Raw genomic sequence first — 22502 nt, 5'->3', positions numbered from 1 at the left:
AATATGCTTTGTTATATTCCCATTTCTTCTTCTTTCATTTAAAGAAACAAAATAGAGAATAACACTATCACCCAAAAGGAGATCCAAAATATGGAGAAAGCCTATTGCTAAGGCTAATTTAATTCATATTTATTCATTCATTCAGGGGTATTTATTGAGTGCTAACTGTGTGCAAAGCACTGTACTAAGCACTTGGGAGAGTGCACTTTAACAATAGACACATTCCTGCCCACAACAAGCTCACAGTCTAGAGAGGGGGACAGACATCCCACAACAAGCTCACAGTCTAGAGGGGTGACAGACATTAATATAAATGAATAAATAGATAAATTACAGATATATACATATCATGATGCCAAAGTGGAGAAAGTAAAGCCAGTATTACTGCTTAGGAAATCCTTTAGCCAGGACAAAGAGACACCCATTAACGTTTGAAAATGTTAGGTTCAAAACAAACAAAAGGAAATATTGCAAAATTAGTAATAAATATTTGAAATATGTTGCTATAGCAAGTTGAACAGGCAAAAGCATTAATTTCTAAGTTTGAGAGGTTTGGGCAAATTTAAAGACAAAGATACCATAAGGGGCAATTAAATCTCCCCCTCTGGACCCAGCTCTGCCACTTGTCGGCTGTGTGACTGTGGGCAAGTCACTTAACTTCTCTGTGCCTCAGTTCCCTCATCTGTAAAATGGGGATTAAGACTGTGAGCCCCACGTGGGACAACCTGATTCCCCTGTGTCTACCCCAGCGCTTAGAACAGTGCTCGGCACATAGTAAGCGCTTAACAAATACCAACATTAATTAATTGACTAACTCGTTATGGGCAGGGAGTGTATCTGCTAATTCTGTTGTATTGCACTTTCCTAAGTGCTTAGTATAGTGTTATGTACATAGTAAGCACTCAATAAATACCATTGATTGATTGAAGGTTAGGGATTCTAGGTGGCCCATCGATTATCATTGGGATATATGTCCAGGAGACCAGCCACATTGGAGGCTCTACTATTGGAGATTGAAAACTAGACCGGATAGACCATTTATCTAGCCCAGTAGAGGTATTGCTTAAATCCATAATATATCCACTTAAGAAGTAGCAAGGCCTAGTGAATAGAGCATGGGCCTCGAAGTCAGAAGGACATGGGTTCTAGTCCTGGCTCCTCCACTTGTCTTGCTGCATGACCTTGCACAGCTCACTTTTGCTCCTCTGCTCTTCATCCACCTCATCTGTAAAATGGGAATGAAGACTGTGAGCCCCACATGGGACAGGAACTTTATCCAACCCAATTTGCTGGTATCCACTCCAGTGCTTGTACAGTGCCTAGCACATAGTAAGTGCTTAAATACCATTTATCATCATCATTATTATTATTATTCACTTAATATATAATTTACTGAAAACGTAACTTTCATTCTGTCTTTAAGAATCTTGGAAAATTGTGTACACAATCTTAGGCGCTATCCATTTGAAGTATTGGAGCTGAATCATTGAAGCTTACTAGCAGACATTCTATACTTCTCATGGAAGGGAGAAACCAGATCGGAAGACACTGAGTGTTTTACTTTCTTTAAGTGCATTATTCATTCATTAACCCCAAAATGGCAACAGCTTTTCCTGGAGGTAGTTGGAAAGCAAATAATGTGGGCTATGGAAGCAAACCTTTGTTAAGGAAAAAATGAAGTACCAATTTCTCCAAAGTCAAGAACTGCACAGGCTACTTAAGATTGCTGGGAGTTATTATTTTCTTATGTAAAAGAGTTAAGGTTCTGTTCTTTTATCCATCAGCCCTGCAGGAGAGGTCCACAAAACTGGTGAGAGTACAAAACACTGCATTTCCTGCAACAGGGTAATTGTCTATGTTAGGGTAAGGCCACCAGGCTACAAGCATAAGGAGGTGGGGAAGGCTTGATTATCTTTGGGAATCCAATCTTTGCTTGCCTAATGTGGGCAGGATTTTTCTATTTGCCCTCCAGCACCGAATTGGAGCTACTTTTTTCTGGGCCAAAGTTCGCTTTGCCCTCATCTGTGAATGCCATACATCTGCTTCTCTGCCCCATGGAAAAGTCTTCACTTAGTGTATGCCCTTCATTAAGTTTACACCTTATCCAGCCCAGGTGCTTTTTTTTTTTTTTGGAAGGGTGGGGGTGAGGTGTCATGGATTCTTAGTGAAACCTAAAGAGGAGAAGATGGGGACTGATGAAGAGGAGGAAGGGGGAGAGAAAGGGAAACTATAAATTCCTTGTGAGCCGCGATCACATCTGTCAACTCCGTGGTATTGTTCTTTTCCAACTGCTTAGCCCAGTGCTCTGCAAACAGTAAGCGCTCAATAAATACTATTCATCGATTGAAATGGAGGGACACAACGGAAGGGGAAGAAACGAGGATGAAGGAGAGTGAGGGAAGAAGGAAGAGAGGAAAGGTAGAAGATAAAAGGAAAAGAGAAAACGGGATGAGTTGGAGAAAGAATAGAGGGGGACAGTAGGAGAGAAGGGGTTGAAGAGGAAAAGGGAGAAGAGAGGGTTGGAAAAGGGGAGGAAGGGAAGGGGAAGGAGGATGGGGAGAGATGAAAAAGGGGGGAGGAAGAGGCAGAATCAGAAGACAGAGTCCCCCCTCATAGCAGGGGGCTTTTCTTGCTTTCCGGGTCCTCCCACGCAGGAAAAGGATCCCCGTGGGGTCACGGACTCGATGTTCCCCAATGTGCCCCCCCCCCCCCCGTCGGGCTGCCCCCCCTCCCCCCAGGTTCCTTGTCCTCCTGGGTCACGGCCCTCCACTCCACACCAGTGCCGCGCACTCTCTGCTTAACGCTCCCTTGGCTATTTGATTTTATTTAAAATTTCTTTTCTTTTTCTATTTGCGGGGAAACCCCCCGCCCCTTTCTCTCCGAAAGGACTTGCATCTGACAACTCCTCTACGGGAGGCTTATTTTGTTGTTGTTGTTGTTTTGTTTTTAAGGGGAGCCAAGTTTTGGCTTCTTTTACTTTCCTCCTCCCCCCTCCCCCTGCCCCCGCCCAATTCTTTCGCACTTGTGCAGCTATTTGCTGGGGGGGTGGTGGTCGAAGGGGATGTCCTGTTTTCCGCCGGAGGAACAGCTCACAGGAGGAAACTTGGACTCAAAGAAGAGGCCAGAATAAAATCAAATAAATAAGGATCCGGGGCTTTTTTTTAAAAAAGAAAAAAGAGTGACGGCTATCCTGGAGGCGGGAGGTGAGTACCCTCTTCTGCTTAGCCCCCTCTTTCAGTCTTTCAGTCGTATTTATTGAGCTTTTACTAGGTGCAGAGCACTGTACTAAGCGCTCCCCGCTTAGCCCATCAGTTCTGCCCCCTGGGTACCACGGGGTGGCCCCCCGACCTGCCCTCCTCACTGCTGGTGGGGGTGGGTTTTGGGGGGGGGGCTTTTTGCAGACAAGGCAGAGGGAAGCCGCCAGAATTGGGGGGCTGGAGGAAGGGCGAGGGTGACATCGAGCCGCTTCGGCCCCCCCGGCCGGTCCTTCTCATTCATTCATTCATTCAGTCGTATTTATGGAGCTCTTACTATGTGCAGAGCACTGAGCGCTTGGCATGTACAACTCATTCATTCATTCAGTAGTATCGAGCGCTTACTATGTGCAGAGCACCGTACTAAGCGCTTGGAATAGACAATTCATCCAGTCGTATTTATTGGGCGCTTACTATGTGCAGAGCACTGGACTAAGCGCTTGGAATGTGCAACTCATTCATTCATTCAATCGTATTTATTGAGCTTACTATGTGCAGAGCACCGTACTAAGCGCTTGGAATGTATAATGCATTCATTCATTTAATTGTATTTATTGAGCGCTTACTCTGTGCAGAGCACTGGACTAAGCGCTTGGAATGGACAATTCATTCAATCATATTTATTGAGCGCTTCCTATGTGCAGAGCACCGTACTAAGCGCTTGGAATGGACAATTCGGCAACACATAGAGACAATCCCTGCCCAATAACGGGCTCACAGTCCAAACGTCCACGGCCCAGCTTTCCCCTCCAGGCCAGGAGACGAAGCATTCCAAGCGCCTAGTACAGTGCTCTGCACATAGTAAGCGCTCAATAAATACGATTGAATGAATGAATGAAGCCTCCTCCCCAACAGACCATCGTGGCGATGGGCTAATACCAGGTAGCAGGGGAGGGAAAAACCAAACAAACAAAAAAAGCCAAAATCCCACCACCCTTTCGGAATTTGGCCGGTGCCTTAGGTGGGCGTGCTCCTCCTGGCATCTTCGCCCACCCCGTGCCCACCTCTCCTTCCCCTTAACTTTTCCAGGGGGAAGATGCTGAGCCAAGGGAGACAGGAACCCGGGTGGGATTTTTGTTTTTTGTTTGTTTGCTTTTTTTCCCGGGTGGATAAAAGAAGACTTTAGTACCTTTGGGAAGTTGGCGAGGGTGGAGTAGGCCCTGCTTGCCAACTTCTCCAGGACTGGACCCGGCCGGACCAGGCCAGGGGGAAGGGGAGTGGCCATCCACAAACTGGCACCGGCTCTGCCCCGGGGAAGGGGGCACCCCTCGGTTTACCACCCTCCCCCCCCACACTGAGATGCAGGGTGAATTTTAGGGGATCCCCCCCCGGACTGTCCTTTAAGCCCCTCTCCCCCCCTTCTCTAGCAGCCAGCTGGGCGCAGTAATTTCCTTGAAGCTGAACAGTGCTTAGCACATAGTAAGCGTTCACCAACTACCATAATTATGATTATCACCTAATACCATTATTATTACTATTAATTATTAAAGGCTGTCTCTTTCCCGGCATTGTTCAACCTGGCCGTCCCTCCCCGGCCTTTGGTTGGGTTGTTTAATCGGTGCCTCTCGGCCTCCAAAAATCTTTACTTAGTAGCACTTTAAATATTTTCCTTCCTTTGTATACAAAGACCCGGGACAGCTTGTAGCTATTAGGAAGCTCCGCCGACGGGGTCCCCTTTCAGAGCAAGAGGAGAACGGGGGGTTGTAGGGGAAGGGTCGCACGTCTGTCATTGGGTGGCTAATTTTTGCGTTGTTTTTTCGTTGTGTTTTGTTTTGTTTTTCTACACCCCTTAGAGGGAGAATGTTTGGGGCCCGGGTTTGGCTTGCCGGGCAAAGACAAAGAAGTGTGGGTGTTTTGCGTGTGTTTTTAACACAAGTGTGTGTGTGTGTTTTGTGTGTTGAGTGGGTTTGTTTTGTGTGAGTGTTTGTGAGTGGTTTATTTTCGCGTGTGAGATGTGTTTGCTCTTTCACCAGCCCAGGGCAGGAGAGTCATTTAATAATCTTCACCCTGGGAGAGAGGAAGGGGAGGTGTCGTCCCTCCTCTTCCTATTCATCTATTTTGATGCTATCGATGCCTGTCTCCTTGTGTTGTTTTGTTGTCTGTCTCCCCTGTCTCTCCTAGACTGTCAGCCCGCTGTGGGGCAGGGCTGGTCTCCATCTGTCGCCGAGTGGTACTTTCCCAAGCGCTCTGCACACAGTAAGCGCTCAAAAAATACGAGTGTATGGATGAATTGTACTTTCCCAAGCGCTTAGCCCAGCGCTCTGCACACACTAAGCGCTCAATAAAGACGAGTGAATGGATGAATTGTACTTTCCCAAGCGCTTAGCCCAGGGCTCTGCACATAGTAAGCGCTCAAGAAATACGATTGATTGGATGATTTGTACTTTCCCAAGCGCTTAGCCCAGCGCTGTGCACATAGTAAACGCTCAATACATACGATTGAATGAATGGACTGCACTTTCCCAAGCGCTTAGCCCAGGGCTCTGCACATAGTAAGCGCTCAAGAAATACGATTGATTGGATGATTTGTACTTTCCCAAGCGCTTAGCCCAGCGCTGTGCACATAGTAAACGCTCAATACATACGATTGAATGAATGGATTGCACTTTCCCAAGCGCTTAGCTCAGGGCCCTGCACATGGTAAGCGCTCAACAAATACGACTGAATGGATGAATTTTACTTTCCCAAGCGCTTAGCCCAGGGCCCTGCACGTAGTAAGCGCTCAAGAAATACGATTAAATAAATGGATTGCACTTTCCCAAGCGCTTAGCCCAGGGCTCTGCACATAGTAAACGCTCAAGAAATACGATTAAATGAATGGATTGCACTTTCCCAAGCGCTTAGCCCAGCGCCCTGCACATAGCAAGCGCTCCATCCATACGATCGAATGGATGAATTTTACTTTCCCAAGCGCTTAGCCCAGGGCTCTGCACATAGTAAGCGCTCAAGAAAATACGATTAAATGAATGGATTGCACTTTCCCAAGCGCTTAGCCCAGCGCCCTGCACCCAGCCAGCGCTCCATCCATCCCTACGATTGAACGGATGCACGGTCCTTTCCCGAGCGCTTAGCCCAGCGCTCTGCACCCGGGAAGCGCTCAAGAAATGGGGAGTGGATGGAGGACGCAGGAATGAAGACTTTGTGTTTTGGTTTGGAGGGCGGTTCCACGTGCAGGCCCCTCGGTCCGAGTGTGTGTGTGTGTGTGTGTGTGAGTGTGGGTGTCTGTGTGCAGGGGGAGGGGGCGGGGACAAGGGGTACGCGCCGTGTACCCGATCGGGTACGAGGAGGTAACAGGATTCTCCGTGTTCAACCCTCCTGGGCCTTGGGCCATCAGTTTGCCTCTGGCTGTCATTCCAGACACTTCCAAAATCCGATAGCTAAGACAACCGACAGGTTCGATTTCACATTAAGGGCTTTCCCTCCCCGACCCCCTTTCCTTACCCCTTTCCCGAAGGCGACCTCCGGGAGGGATGGGGATGGGAATGGGGACGGGAATCGTCTGGGCGCGCTGAGAAATTCCCTCCGGAATACCGGCGGTGGGCCATCGCGATAGGGATCTGTCGACGGTGTCGCTCGCTTACATTTGCACCTGGGAAACTGACGATACTAAAAGACGCCGGAGGGTTTGTTGATTTGATTTTTTTCTCCTTCCCTTCCTTGGATTTCCCGGGCCAGCACAGGGCATGGATTGAGCCGAAAGATCCAACTAACTTGGTGGAAAGATGTACCTGGAGGTAGCCAGGAGCTAAGCCAGAGCGACGTTTTTAAAAGTCCCTTCGAAGCCACAGGTTCGTTATGGGTTCATCTTGGGGGGGAGGGCCAGGTCAGAAAGCGTTTGGAAAAATTATCTGGCAAGGGAGACCCCCAGAAATAAGCCTTCTTGCTGCTGGATCTGGAGAGGATCCCGTTGCAGGAGGGGGAATGAGCCTGTAGCAATAGGCACCGGGGAGGGAAAGGCCTCGAAAATGATGGTTTCTGTCGTGATTATCCCGCAAAGGCTTTGCTCTAACCGGTGTCAAGGTTTGAAGTGTAAGTTAAAAATGATTCCTGCACACCAACGTCAGAGAGGTGACCGTTTTATGTTTCGAACCCAAGTAAACCATAAAATGGGGCTGATTGTTTTCTGATTTTTCTAAAATTTCCCCCGTTTTGTTTGGTGTTTTTGCCCGATACCGGTAAAGAAATCAGGGCCCTACAATAGTCACTGTACTCTTTAAGAATGTCACTTTAGCTCTTTGGGATCATACCAAAATTAATGTAGTAGCGCTAGAAGATTTAGAATGGATGAGGGGGATTTGGTGAGTCAAGGAAGTATGCGATGGAGAGGCTTTTGGATTGATTTTTAGGAAACTAGATTTTAGGGAGTTATAGGACTCGGTAGAGAAATAAAACTCTCTTTCAGAAAGAAAATGCTAATGTGAAATCATTTTCAAATTACTCTGCAACTTAATCTGTGATGTGAGTTTCCTGATGAAAAACAAAACAAAAGTTGGTTCAAGAATGTGAAGTCACGATTAGGAGTATGTGTTGATTTCAAAAATAATTTAGTTAAATTAATATTGGAAAAAGCCCGACAGGAATAACTTTATTTCTTTCCATGCATAGGCTTCAACAATTGTCCCTTACAACCTTTTCAGATAGAGAATGAGTTGAGTTTGAAAAGAATTAAAAAAAAGAGATCTGTTTTCCTATATTACAGTTCCTTTCAGATGCCTGTAGTGACTTTTGGTAAATTGTACATGGCTGCTAGAATGTCCATTGCATGTTTTTAATATTTCTTAGTTTGCTGATGCCGAGATTTAAAACTGTATTTCTGTATTATAGCATTTTAGAATACCGTACTTTATGCAAAGGAATTAAATAATCCAAATTTCAAAGAGTTGTAGAGGGATAGAATACGCATGAACTGTTATGAAAGCTGAGTACATTGGATAGTTCACATTCCAAGTTTTGAATGATAAAGTTAAACTTATTTCACTCATTGAAACCATATCTATTCTGTAAAATGCCAGTAGAGGAGATCTAATCCTTTTCAAAAATTTAGAGAGGGGTCAGATAATTTAAAGCACAAATATTCGTTATGTTTTTTTCATTATCTTTTTCAGTTAAAGTAAATGAAGAGACATTATGAACTCTGAGTGAAACAGTTCTCTATAAGGAGTTTATGCAGCATAGTCCCACATTGCAGCTGTGGGTCATATTTCATAGAGCTGTTAAAGCACTTAAAACCTAAAATTAGGTACTGTCTGGTAGTAAATATTTCAGATCACTGCTTGAAGAAATAAATAGAAAAGTGTGTTAACAAAAAGAAAGAGACGTTTCGAATCCCTGTCACTGGAGAGTTGAACAATGAGGAGAGTACCATACACTTTAATTTTTATTGAAAAGTATGTTCTCACAGTTTCCTCCACAGAAAGACTAGTGTCCTTTAATTTTCTTCATCTCTTATAAATTATCTCCTTTTGGAGAATCTTAAACTAATTGTATTCAGGACCATCGCGAGGTATTTTGTTACAGCAGTTACTGCTGGAGTGAAACTGATACCAGGAGATATCAGATGGATTTCCAACATACCTGTTCCCCTTCTGAATCTTTCTTACTGAGCTAAGAGGTGAACTGAACATTCAGGTGCAGTTCTAGGAAGCATAGAATAGTGTTGAGCAACCATATGTCCTTAAATAGCATGGAGCTTTTGAGTGTTCAGCAAACATATCAGGGTTTGATTGGGTTTGTTCAGTTACATTGAACCTGCATGCAAGAAAGCAAATGAGCAAGCAAACCAAAATAGTACAGGCATTTTACAGATGGTTGTCAGGAGTTCTCAAAGGATTAATAACCAAACTTTGATGGAAACGTTGCATGTCTACATAAACCTTGATGTTGCTGTATTTTGCGGTCTATTTCGACATTGCCTGAGATAGCTTGACCATTTCTGAATGTGTGTTTTCTGAGACAAAAACATTAATGATTTCTATTTACATATTCAATACAGAAAAAGTTAGGGCTGGTTCATTGTTAAATGAAGAGACTTTTTAAAGCCATAAGATGTGTGTGTGTGTGTGTGTGTGTGTGAAAGTTTTAAAACTTCTGAATAAGTGATTTTCAATAAATTCTAGAGAGCATTAATGTGAGAGTTGTACTATAATCTTTCTTGTCATTGAAAAGTGCTAATTGATCTTGGGATACATATATAATAGCATAGTTTGATATTTGAGAGCTCTGGGCTTTGATCTGGCACTTTTCTCCCCCGTGAGATTCCAGGACATAACTATCTTGAAGGCAGAACATGTGTATTTCTGTTTAGAATTTCAGAAATGTTTAAAAAACATGTTATCTTATGGCATTAAGAAAATGTGTTTGTGGGATAAAAGAATCAAACTAAGATTTTTTTTGACAAGCTATAAAGGCTAAAAAAAAACCTTCTGTGGGTTTGTTGGGGAAATTTAGAATATTATTATGCAGAAATAGGTATTTGTTGTGGCGAGAGATGTGGCAGGGAATAATTATTACATTTATGTTGGAACAGATTCTGAGTTGAGCTTCACCAGCTGAGTGTGGTCAAGCCGTTTTGAAATTTCACACGTAGGAATTGCCTGCCTTCACTTCAGATCCTTAATCCTTTCATTTCAAAATAAGATCTAAAATTTAAGTTGGTCTTTTGAAGCCCAATGTGTTGTAATATTACTCCAAAGATATGTGGGCCTTATTTTGATATTTTTAATGTACATAAGAGACTTCCTCAGTGACAACAATAATAACGGTAACAATAATAAGCCTACATAGATATGTAGGTAAACCTGTATTTACGTGTATAAATAATATTGAATATTCTTGTCTTCTCTGGTTTTGTAAACTCTTAGGGTGGTTTACACTGATCTCACAAAATAATGTCTTTTAAAGATGCAGGCGTCTGGTGCAAGAAGTAGGTACTGTCTTTTCTTTTTATTGCGTTCTCCCAATCACTTAAAATAATACTGTGCACACAGAAGGTGCTCAAAATTACTACTGATTAATAGGCATCCATGCTGAGTTGCGTTTAATCCATTTTTCAAGTAGAGGGAAGCAGTGTTGCCTAGTCGAAAGATTATTGGACAGGGAGTTGGGAGACCAGGCTTCTAGTTCTGGCTGTGCTTTGTGAAGTTGGGCAACTCTTTCAACTTCTCTGTTTCTTGCTTTCCTCATCATAAAATGGGAATAAAATGCAGTCCCTTCCTTTTAGAACATAAACCCCTTGTGGGTCAGGGACTGCATCCAATCTGGTGATCATGTATCTACCCCAGGACCTTGTCACACAATAAGTGCTTAATAAATGCCATTCCTATCAGTGGTAGAATATTATGTTTTGTCATTCTTAATGAATGTCCATCTCTTCAGATTATCTCCCAAAGCCCAGTGGAAGATCCTTTTTAACAAACCATAATTGAGAATTTTAATTTGGGCCAGGGGAAGAGGCTGATGGTAGCATTCTACTGGGAGCACCACTTAGTGACTCTCAGTCCTCAGGGAAGGGGCCCTGCAGGAATGAAATAACAGATCTGGAGGCAGCGGTGTCCATAGGTTCACGTTCCACCTTCTTACCATGTTGCAATTTGATTGCTTCTGAGTACGGGAAAAACTTTCAAGGTGATCATCAGCTGTACTCTAGCTGAATGTAAATCCGACTTCTACCTGAAATTGTTTGCTTTTTATGGTGGATATGAAGATATTTTTGATGCAATGTAATTTTGATATCACTAACCTGGCAAGATCCCAACTTAGTGAGTTCGTAAAGAATTACTGCTTCTTCTGTCTCTCCTCCCCCCTTAGGAGAACAGAGTAGTTCTATTGAAATGTCTTCAATTAAATCATAAAAATTTACATTCACATGCCATTAAGTTTGATTTCCACTCACAAAAGCAGTAGCTTTGAGCTTGAAATTCTATCCCTCACCTTGGGTACGGGTCCCACATACTGTGCAGTGCAGCTTGAATGTAAGGTCACATACACAATTTGGAGATCCCCGAACAGAGCTAGCAGGGTGAGCTAAGTATTACATTTCACCTCTGACTCTGAATTTCCTTGTATTTGAAGGTTTGACAGAGACCCTCAGTGTTTGGCTATGCAATTGGTTATTTTTAATGTTTGTTCTTTGAGATAATATAAAAGAGGAGAATGAGACTTCAAAGATTTGAGAGTGATCTTTTAATCTGTCAGAGCTGGACCTTTTCCCTATCCAATCAACTGACAGAGTGCTTACTGTGTGCAGGACACTGGACTACAAACGCTTGGGAGATTGCAACCGAGCTATCAGACACCATCCCTGCCCTCAATGAATTTGCAGTCTCTGTAAGCGGCTTCTCACAGGCAGCTAACTTGAACCAGCCCAAGAAGGGAGAGCAAGCCTCCTTTTCCAGTTTTGTAGATGCACTTTACACTCAATTTGCTGGTCCAGTTATTGATTATTCAGGCTCAGACTTAGAAATCCCGACGAATACTGCAGTGGTTTTATAATGTGCTAAATATTTTCTCGCGTCAAGAATGGTGCCTCCAGTTTAGCGCAGTTAATGCTAGTGGAATGTGCCTGCTGGATCATTATCCTCAGGGAGTGAAGATGTTGCCCTTGACGGTATTGCTATCCACAGGTAGGGGTGCAGCTGAAAAATCCTATGTCCGATGAGCAGTTCTTTCTGAGGAGTATCTGGATGAAGTCCACCCTTCGGTTGACAGTTGAGGTCATGGCCTAGAACTTAATTTCTGCCTCTTTTCACAAAAAGATCCCCTCTTCCCTTTTCTCTTATGCCTCTCCTCGATTTCTGGCCTGTTGCTTTGCTTTATTATGCTGTCATGTGCATTTTTTTACATCACAAAATATTTTGCCAGTGCTGCACTATTTTTCTTGCCTAGGTTTCTCTAAAAGATATCGCTCAAGTTAGCTAATAGTTAACAGCTCCTTTAGCTAGGGCTTCCATTCGGATCCCCAAACAGAAAAACAAACTCTTTTCTATCAGTTTGGGATTGAACTGACAAATCTGCTGCTGATCTTTCTTCAGGAAGATGTGAAAGACTGTGATAACACTGGTTAGTGTAAATGTGCAAAGGTAGCTGAGAGTTTTAGCTAGAATGGGCAAATAATTTTAGGTTAGTCAGGACAGTCCTGGATATTTTATTGATTGCACTGGGCAATTTTAGAAAAAAAAAATCATATGAATGGATCTGGGCAGCCTACCTTGTACTGAACCCCAGGACACTTGTTCATTTTAAATGATTGGAGTCCACATAAACTACTCCTCTAGACTGTAAGATCCTCCTCTAGACTGTTAGCTCCTTATGGACAGGGAATATTTCTACCAGTTCTGTTACACTGTACTATCCCAAGAGCTTAGTACAGTGCTTTGCTTGGAGTAAGCATTCAGTAAATACTACTGATTGATTAATTGAAGAGGGAGCTTGTATGGATTCCATCCCTCATTATTCCGGGACTTGTAGTAGAGTCATCTCAGAATGCTAAGGAATTTTCACTCCCTAACTCCTCCTCTCCTGTTCTCTGTCACTGCGATACCCTAGTTTTAGCTGATGCCCAGCTCATTTCCTTGAATATTCCCCAAGCCACTGATAACTTTTTTGGGCTTTAGAACAAACCTCTGTATTTCCTTAACACTTTTATTTCCTTGATCTGTGGGAAGTGTGATATCACATTTACATTACGAGCTAGAGGATTGTGGTGAGCCAGGATAATTTTTTTTGCAATGTGTCACTAATAGCCATGCCACAGATTATAAAATCTCCTGCTAGACTGTTAACTCCTCTGCTAGACTGTAAACTCTTTGAGGGCAAGGATAAGGTCTACTACCCCAGTTGTACTCTCTCAAGCACTTAGTACAGTGCTGTGCACAGAGTAAGCACTCAGTAAATGCTGTTGAATGTCTAATGTGGCTCAGTTATTCCAAGGCAAATCTCAGTTTTCTTAAATACTTTTTCTTCAGAATTCCATTTTCTCCAGAAAATCTCTTTAAATGCAGGAAAGATCCTGCCTGATCCATTCCAGGTTAATGAAATTCACTGTATCTATAGCTGACTTCTCATCACACTGGCCCTAAATGCTAAGGATTCCTGATAATACATATTTCCAGAGGAGTGCATAATTCCAGAGGACTTCCACATCAGAATTAACAGAGTCAGCAGGGCTGAGTGGGAACTTCAGAGCCATTAGTGGGTTGTTAGTTCCAAGCTGAGCGTCTCAGAATAGTTGTTGTATATTGATAGAACGATTACACTCCTAAGATATTTACCAACTGCCACTGAGTTCATCCCTATTTTATTCCCCCCTCATGATGGGGCAAACCTCAAGAAGGAAATCTTTTACAGGAAAGAAAACAGGTCACTTGAGTTCTTCTGTAACTTTCTCTTCTGGGGAATTGTGTTGATTCATTTCCAAGAAGAGGCCGTTACCTGTCCTTCACGATAGGAAAATGTTTAATTTATGGGAACTTTTTTCTTTATGAGTCTTCTTTGTCAGAAAGTATTAACTTACCTGCAATGTGATATGATGTATCTTTTCTGTTTTGTCTGCAGCACACTGAAATATGCCCAGGGTGCCACATCATTTGTACATTTTTTACCTGCCATTTGAAACTTTCTATGGAAAAAAAATGTTCCTGCCTCTCGTACCTGACATTTTATACTGATACAAAGCTCAGGACCTCTTGTAGCATTTATTCATTGTGAGGCTTACTGTTTTTAATGAAGTTCTTCATATTGTGATTTTGAGTGGAGCTATTGATTGTGAGTAGAGCAAGGGAATTTAAAATATTGACATTGAATGTACCTTTTATGTGGAAAAAAATTGACAACGCACCCATGTTTAAGGATGATTGTGGTTGAACAATTTTATTTATTTTATGCTTATATTCCAAAATGATTTATTGTGCCTAAACATAAACATAGTCAGATTTTTTATTTTTCTTTCTGGAGAGCCTATCCTCATATGGTAGCTACATGTTATTCATCTTATTATTATTTCTCTAAATCATTTTCATTGGTGTCCGAAGAAGATGCTACTGGCAGTGACTGCTCTTAGAGTATGTGCAGGTGTGGCTATAAAGACCGATACAAGACAAAGGGGACTGAGCACTAATAAACACTGTCCTTTTGTCATGGGAAGCAGCATGGCAAAGTGGCTCGAGCTTGGGCCTGTGAGTCAGAAGGACCTGGGTTCTAGTCATGACTCTGCCATTTGTCTGCAAGTCACTTCTTCTCTGGGCCTCAGTTACCTCATATGTAAAATGAGAATTGAGACTGGGAGCCCCATGTGGGACAGGGACTGTGTCCAGCCCTGTTTGCTTGAATCTACCCCAGCTCTTAGTACAGTGCCTGGCACATAGTAAGTACTTAACAAATACCATTATTATTGTTATTATTATTATTACTATTTCAGTGCTCTCGCATTTGCTCCTGGCAACCCTGGGAAGCTTTTTTTTATTCTCAAAAATTTCCCAATCTTCCTGAAGCTACTGCTTCGGTCCCTTCTTCTTTCCCTCCATTCCGGGTGGTCACTCCTGTCTGCTGTGCCCACTGCCAACAGTGTATGACTATGTTGCATTGCTGGAGATTATGCTTTCGAAAGGGGTATTTTTTGGGCGGATCCTGTGGATATGAGACAGAGATGTCTTTCAGCAGAGGCCATCTAGACTGATAGATGTTGTAAAGCTAGGCATTCGTCCCCCAGAATGCTTTAAAGATGACACAGATCTGTCACAGATGAAGGGACTAGGAGATTTGGTTCCTTTAGCAAACCCAATTGCCTACTGCAAACGGGTGTGACTGCTCTCCCTGGGAGCAGCATGGCCTAGTGGATCGAGTTAGGGCGTGGGGACCTGGATTCTATTTCTGGCTCTGCCATTTGTCTGTTGTGTGACCTTGGACATGTCACTTTACTTCTCTGTGCCTCAGTTATGTTATCTGTAAAATGGAGATTGCTACTATGAGACCTATGTGGGACATGGACTGTGTCCAATCTGATTACCTTCTATCTATCCCAGCACTTAGAATAGTGCCTGGAACATAGTAAGCATGTAACAGATATAAAAGGAGATTCTGGGGCACCCTAGGAATCTTCCAGTGGGTTAATGCTGTGTTAAAAAGGCCAAAGGTCCAGAGGAGACTTCTTCGATTCACATGGACCTCTTGGAAAACCACAGAATCACCTTATCAATAATAATAATAATGGTATTTGTTAAGCACTTACTATGTTCCAAGCACCGTTCCATATGGGGCTTATAGTCTAAATCCCCATTTTACAGGTGAATGGAACTGAGGCCCAGTGAAGTGACTTTCCCAAGGTCACACAGCAGACAAGTGGCAGAGCTGGGATTGGAATGCATGACCTTCTGACTCCTGACTACGCCATGCTGCTTCTCATGTTTCCCCGCCATCTGCCCGTCGAGAAATTTTTTGTTTCTGCCTCTCCCCTGGAGCATTCAGAAATATTATGAGACTCTCCCATCCTTCTCCATAGAAGAAATAGATATTCAGCAAGAGCAGGTCAGGGGAATCCTTTCCACTAGCAGCCCCATGCAGGGCTAATTGGCCAAGGTCATGCTGCCCTGCCGGAATCCAATTAGTCTGGAGAGAAACACTATCACCAGGCTAATCAATCATCAATCATATTTATTGAGAGCTTGTTATGTGCAGAGCACTTTACTAAGCACTTGGAAGAGTACAATACAACAATTAGCAGATATGTTCCCTGTCCATAATGAGTTTACAATCTAGAGGGTGATCAGATTATATTTGTTGAATGTGGGACATAGTCATCATCCAGAGCTGGTGCACCTTTCCCATCCCTTGTGATCCCCAAAACAGGTAAGTAAGGATGAAAATGGAGATAGTGACAAGTGTGAGCTTGGGCAAGTCACTTAACATCTCTGGGCCTTAGTTACCTCCTGTAAAATGGGGATTCAATACCTGTTCACTCTCCTACTTAGACTGTGAGGCCTCTATGGGACAGGGACTTTATCTGACTCAACTATCTTGTGTCTTCCCCAGAGTTTAGAATAGTGCTTGATGCATAGTAAGTGCGTAGCAAATACCACAATTAATTAGTATTTAAAGACTCTTAGTGTTCTGGAAGGTGGATAATAAAAGCCCTAGAATGCTCTGAGATCCAAACTGAATATATATATGGAGCATATTCCAGCCTTGTTGTGGATTTTTAAGCTTTAAAATTGAGCAAGACCTGTTTAGGAGGTCAAGGCAGGGAAGGCTGCCTGGGGTAGACAGGGTAATCTAAAAGTCCAATTTTTTTTTAATTCTCCAGTGCAGCCTACAGCAGTCTGGGTCTAACCTGACTAACCAGGAGCCGTAGCTAGCTAACATAACTAGGTCAGTCTAGTTTCAGGCATAAATGGCCAGTGGTACAGATATATCTGTGAGCCTTGATATCTGAGCCTTCTTGTACCTCTTATACTGTGAAATGTAGTCTGTCAGCAACCACAATTTCACAGATTGGTCATGCTGCCTTCATCCACCTAAAGTCATGCCATATGGGCTGAAGGCAGACCACTGCGGGCTCTTCAGCCCGCTAATGATTTGTCTCGGTGGGGGCATGCTTTTTTGGTCAAGATGGTGGAGCAGTGATGGATAGGCGTCTGGGTGACTGTAGCTAATACTGTAATTTGCTGCAGTCCTGTGGTCTCCTGAGGAGTGGGAAATTGCATTCTGGCTTCTGGGTTTTTTTTTATTATTATTAATAAACTGAAAAACAACAATTTCCAGTTGAGGGTTTAGGGTCCTTGCTCTCCTTCATAATTGTCTGAGCATACAGAAGTTGGCTTCATCCGATAATTTCTGTTGAGCTCATCCTTCAGTCAGTCTGGGAATTTTTTCCCCTAGACTTAAGGATTCCACGTAAGAGGTAGCTTCTCCAACATCATATTTGTTTATGTTACTGCTTCAAAGTGTGGGGAATATCAAATCCCTGGAGTGTCTGTTAAATATACAGTAGGCCTCTCAGTGATAGTGAGTGGTTCTCTTTTCAGGCACAGTTGAGGAAAGGAAAAAATGTTGTTTGGTTTTCAGCGGTTTGTTTATAGGCATTTTCCACAAAAAGATGAGCAAAACCCTTCAAAAGCAACCAAAGTACTAATTTAGCCAAAATATACTGCCTTACTAGTCCAAAAATAACATACAATTAAAATTAGTGTTTCCAATAGTTACACAAATTGTCTTTGCTTCTTCTCATGAGTCACTTTAAGGATCCAATGCCTGTTTTCCTTGATGCTCAATTCAGCGTCATTTGTCTGCATTTGTGGAAGCCAAATCATTCCATCCCACTATCTTACTGAGGAAACAACGGGATGTTATTGAGGATTTTATTTTCCCTGTAAGAGTAGAAAACATGTTTTGAGCTGACTCTTTTCAGAGCATATAAACTCTAAGATGGGTGAGTGCTAGCATCTTGACAATCTCAGGCACATCAGTGTTGCATGATGGGTTGGAGAAGATGGGAAAGGGGGGAGAAGGTTTGAGGCAATGTGGCCTAGTGGAAACAGCATGGGCCTGGGGCTTAGAAGGACCTAAATTTTAATACCACCTTTGCCAACTGCTTGCCGTGTGACTTTGGGCAAATCACTTAATTTATCTGTGTCTCAGTTTCCTTAACTAGAAAATGGGGATTCTAGTTCTCCCTTCTCCTTAGACTGTGATCCCCATGTGGGACAGGGACTGTCTGACCTAATTGACCTGTACCTTCCCCATTGCTTAGAAAAGTGATTGGCACCAGAATAAGCACTTAACAAATACCATAAAAAAAGAGAAAATCTATTTACTGTTCCACTGATTCTACTCCTTAAACTGACCCTTACTCGATCAAGATTTGAGGGAGAGGAAGGCACCAGTAGACTTGCTTCCTTCAGCAAACCTGATGGTTTTTGCTTAGTGACCCCCCAACCCCTCATCTTAGGGAGTCCTTGAAAGGGTGAGGGTAATTTCTTAGTGGCTTGGTGGTATGTCAGGCCAGAGTTCTCTTCGGACCTTCCTGGATCCAGTTAGATCGAGCCCAAGAGGCTTTGGTTCGAGTGCATGACAGTGTCTGAGGTTCAATCCCGGGAGCTGGTGGTTTAAAGAGCCGCACTGCAGCAGCACAGTGACAAGTCTTCAGTGTTTAAACTCTGGCTCATTCTTTCTCCCCCAAAACCAGTGGTGAAGAAATGTCAGCTTGATCTAGGACCACCATATTTAGCACCAGTCATCTGAGGACTAATCATCATTCATAACCAGTTTCAGGTGCAGGATGCCTAAGGGGCTGCTATTAGTGTAGTGACTGCCCACCTTACCAGCCCCCAAAATAGGCTCTGTTTCATAAGGGGAGAAAAAAGAAAGTGGGCTTTGGGTAAGACTGGTTTGAGAAAACTGATATGGCTTCTGCAAAGCATCCCTGAGGAGAAGTCAATGAGGGATGATGGACAGTATGTTTGTTTACAGAGAAAGGGCTCAGAAATAGGTTGGATTGACCCTTCATTCATTATTGATACTTGCCCTTCCAGTCTTGCAATACCCTCAAAACAAACTTGATTTCTCCCCCACCAAGCTATGATAGAAATATAGATGGAAAAAGCAGCAGTCCTAGGGCTCAAGATTACTTCTAGTTTGGGGAAGGTTCTGACTCAGTGGTCCCATCCCAAAGTGATTCCCTGGACTTTCTGCCCACCAAGTGCACCACAGCTTGTTTGATCTGGGCTGCACACAGCCACCATAGCCCCACAACTTCAGGGTTGGCCTAGTAGCAGCAGCAATATAATTGGGGCACTCTAGAGGCCCCTGGGCATCAGCATCATAGTACTCCTATTTCAGTGACCCAGAGCATTTTACCTGAGCTCAGAAATGGACCATTAGCCCAGACAAAGCCAATTCCCATTTCTTTCCCCACTTAGCTATTGGGGATTGAATGGGGGAGAGGTGGCACTTGTGGAAGGAAACAAAACCAAAGCCCTCATCACAGCCCAAACATTGGAGTGTTCTACCCCTTGACTCAGTTATTCTATGATTTCCATAAAGAGGAAAATTGTTTTTGACATAGGTTATTCATGGAAGAGGAAACTCCAAGGGGTTTTAAAATTCTCATTTTTGTATGTTAAATTTCATGATCCACAGCTTTATTTTTCTACTAATCTTCCTCTGCTCTCCATGGAGCATGATGGACTCAGCCCTGGGGCGATTCCAGGAAGCAAAGCAGTACAAAAGCTATGTTTACTCTGCCCCACCTCTAGGGGAGACATTTAAATTCAAGTCAGTACTGTACCATTTTCTATTCCTTTTCCTTAGTGACCTGAAAGTTCATGCAGCTTCCTCAAGAGAGTAGGTTATGTACTGGAATAATCTTTTTTCTTCTCTGATGCTTCCTGTTTTTCTACGGAACCTATAGTAGTTAAGCTTGTAAGACTGAACTTATATCACTGCGGGGAAATTGGTCTGGACCTCTTAGGAAGAACTCCTTTGCTAATCCTGCCATTTGTGTAGACTGGCAAAAGTGTTTCCTTCAAGAAAGTTAGAAACTTCACGTATACCATTATATAAAACTAGTAAATTGAAAGAGGGTTTAGTTTATTTCCAGGAACTCTCATGAGGATTCAAATAGTTATAAGAGTTGAGTCTAGAGTCCAAGGTAACTGCACAAGACCACCAGAGCTACTCTTGTTTCCAACCATACTGCTTAAGCATGAAATCTGAGTGAACTTTTATATTTGTTATATTGTAGTTAGACTTCTACTCGTGTCTTACCTATTCTGACCCCAAAGGCTGTGTCATTGGTGGGGATTATCACCAGAATCAGCTGCCACCAAGCACTGTTTATTACATTCATATACTTTCTATCTGTTTAATAATCTGTGGTATCTATTGAATACTTACTATGTGCAGAGCGCTGTACAAAGTGCTTGGGAAATAACAATATGATAGAGTAGGTAGCTGAAATCCCTGATCACAAGGGATTTACATAATTTGTCAGTTCAACTGAAAATGAAAAAAAGGAAATCAACAACTATAGCATGAGTGATGTAGAGTTGAAAAAAGGAAGAACTTTTTGCCATATGGGTTTGTAAAGAAGTATTTTAATAAACTTCCGAGGAAGTTATGGTGCCATATCCCCTTTCTTGGAATCTTTTACAACAAGCTTAGTATCCAGCTGTGTACTTTTTATTTATTAACCAATTTCTCTTCCAAATGCTATTTTCCAAGCTATTGGTGCCTGAGTTCTGAACTTTTTCACAAGCTTTTAAGGAATCCCCTCCCTCCCAGCCATATTGAATAATAAAGCTGATGTTTGTATGAACAAGAATTTGAGTTTGACTTAGACTGTGAGTCCCCTGGACGCCAGGGACCGTGTCTATTTTCATCTATGTTTTACCAATTTTTTCCACTTTTCCACAGTTTTGCCCACAAAAGTCGCTCAACAAATGCTATACGGCTTCAGACTTTGCCGGGGAGGTTAGAGAGCAGGCTTCGCTCTGATCAATTTGTTGTAGGAATTGCTATACTATGGTAATTCTGGCCCTGCATTTACAAATGAAAGCAATGTCATGATTGGGCAAGATGGTTGGCTCTTTGAGCCCAATACCTTATCTCCAGTAGTGTAAACAGGGATATTTGAAGAAACTGTGTTATGGTTGCCCATGTGAACATCCATCTTAGCAGCTAGTAACTGACTGTTTAATATCACTAACCTTTCCTCTAGTGTAATCCATATTGGCTACTGGCCTTTGAATTTATCCAAACGCTTCTTGAATCAATTGATATTTTGGACTTGTACAGCTTCCCGTGGAAATAGATTCCACGTGCTCACTAGTCCCTGTGGGAAGAATGGTTCCTTTTGGTAAACGAGTATAAATCTACCTGCCTATCAAAATATCCTTAGATTCCCTGTTCATCTTTCAAGACTTGCTGAATGTTTTCTCCATGTATTGCTGCTATGTTACTGTGGAGTGTAAGAATGCACTGATAAAGTCAACTCTGCACTGCTGTCTAATATGGCATAGGACATTTTGTGGAGCAGATAGAAAACTTATCAGCCTTTCTTCCATGTGAACAGGGAACAAAAGTCTGGCAGTCATAGATTACTGCTTAAAATTTCACTGGCATAAGCAGTGCCTGAAGGTATTTGTTTGTCACAGACTATATGAAATGAATTAGGAGGTGAGTCTGATTTGGAATTGAATGAGGCAGCAGGATTGCAAGGCCATTTCTATGTTTGCCTCTAACCACACCCTTATTGCTTCACTGAACAAAGAGGGCAGTGAAATGTTTTGGGGAAAGATATGAGGAATGAAAAATGCCCAACAAAGATATAACTCCAGTCACCATCTGTTATAGACCCTTAGGATTTGGAGAGTGAGAACAACAACAAAAAAAATTCCTGGACCAATTCTCAGGTTTTTCTAAAATGTGAGATACTATGCCCAGGAGAGACATAAAGTAGTCAGGCATATGTTGGGTAACAAATACAGCCATATATTTATCATCAAAGGGGTTCCTGGGTTACACAGAAGAAAGCTTTATGGGCCAGAAAGAGTGGGGACTACAGCCAGTCAGCCTACTTTCTCAAAGGAGCCTGGGAAACTTCTCTGTGCCAGCCCCCTGGTAGGAGTAAACCATTAAGCAGCATAGAATATAAATGGTTTCTTTTAGGCCAAGTTTAATAATGAAAATATTTCAGTGCATTAAGGAAAGAAAGAGTAATCTGAGCAAGATCTCTGTTCACCTGCAAAGATCACTTAAGGTTGCCCGGAATGTCAATTATTGCCTCCAGAAATCGACTGATCTTCCCCTTTATCTCTGAGGTATTTTGAGAAATGTCTCCCTGCCGCCTGACAGTAAACTCACTGTGGGCAGGGAATGTGCCTGTTGATTGTTGTATTGTATTCTCCCAAGCGATTAGTACAGTACTCTGTACCCAGTAAACCTTCATTAAATATGATTTAAATATGGAGAAGCAGCGTGGGTGGCTCAGTGGAAAGAGCATGGGCTTTGGAGTCAGGGTTCATGAGTTCGAATCCCAGCTCTGCCACTTGTCGGCTGTGTGACTGTGGGCAAGTCACTTAACTTCTCTGTGCCTCAGTTCCCTCATCTGTAAAATGGGGATTAAGACTGTGAGCCCCACGTGGGACAACCTGATTCCCCTATGTCTACCCCAGCGCTTAGAACAGTGCTCGGCACATAGTAAGCGCTAAACAAATACCAACATTATTATTATGATTGAATGAGTGAATGGAGTGTTTA

At 42.8% G+C, this 22502-nt stretch overlaps 1 protein-coding gene across 4 annotated transcripts in view; it reads left to right on the top strand.

The window, feature by feature from the left end:
• The first annotated feature begins 3040 nt into the window (after positions 1-3040).
• Positions 3041-22502, top strand: part of EYA4 (EYA transcriptional coactivator and phosphatase 4) — a 232144-nt gene continuing 212682 nt past the window's right edge. For 2 of the 4 annotated variants that reach the window (XM_029082981.2, XM_039911178.1), the window contains exons 1-2: positions 3042-3203; positions 6930-7042. The gene's annotated coding sequence lies outside the window, so the exon portion shown is untranslated. Of the gene's footprint in view, positions 3204-6929; positions 7043-22502 lie in introns of all 4 variants that reach the window. The other 2 variants (XM_039911180.1, XM_039911181.1) reach the window with 2 other exon arrangements.

Source organism: Ornithorhynchus anatinus, chromosome 2 (assembly GCF_004115215.2).
Source record: "Ornithorhynchus anatinus isolate Pmale09 chromosome 2, mOrnAna1.pri.v4, whole genome shotgun sequence".
Classification (NCBI taxonomy): domain Eukaryota; kingdom Metazoa; phylum Chordata; class Mammalia; order Monotremata; family Ornithorhynchidae; genus Ornithorhynchus; species Ornithorhynchus anatinus.
This window is presented reverse-complemented; position numbering and strand designations above follow the sequence as displayed.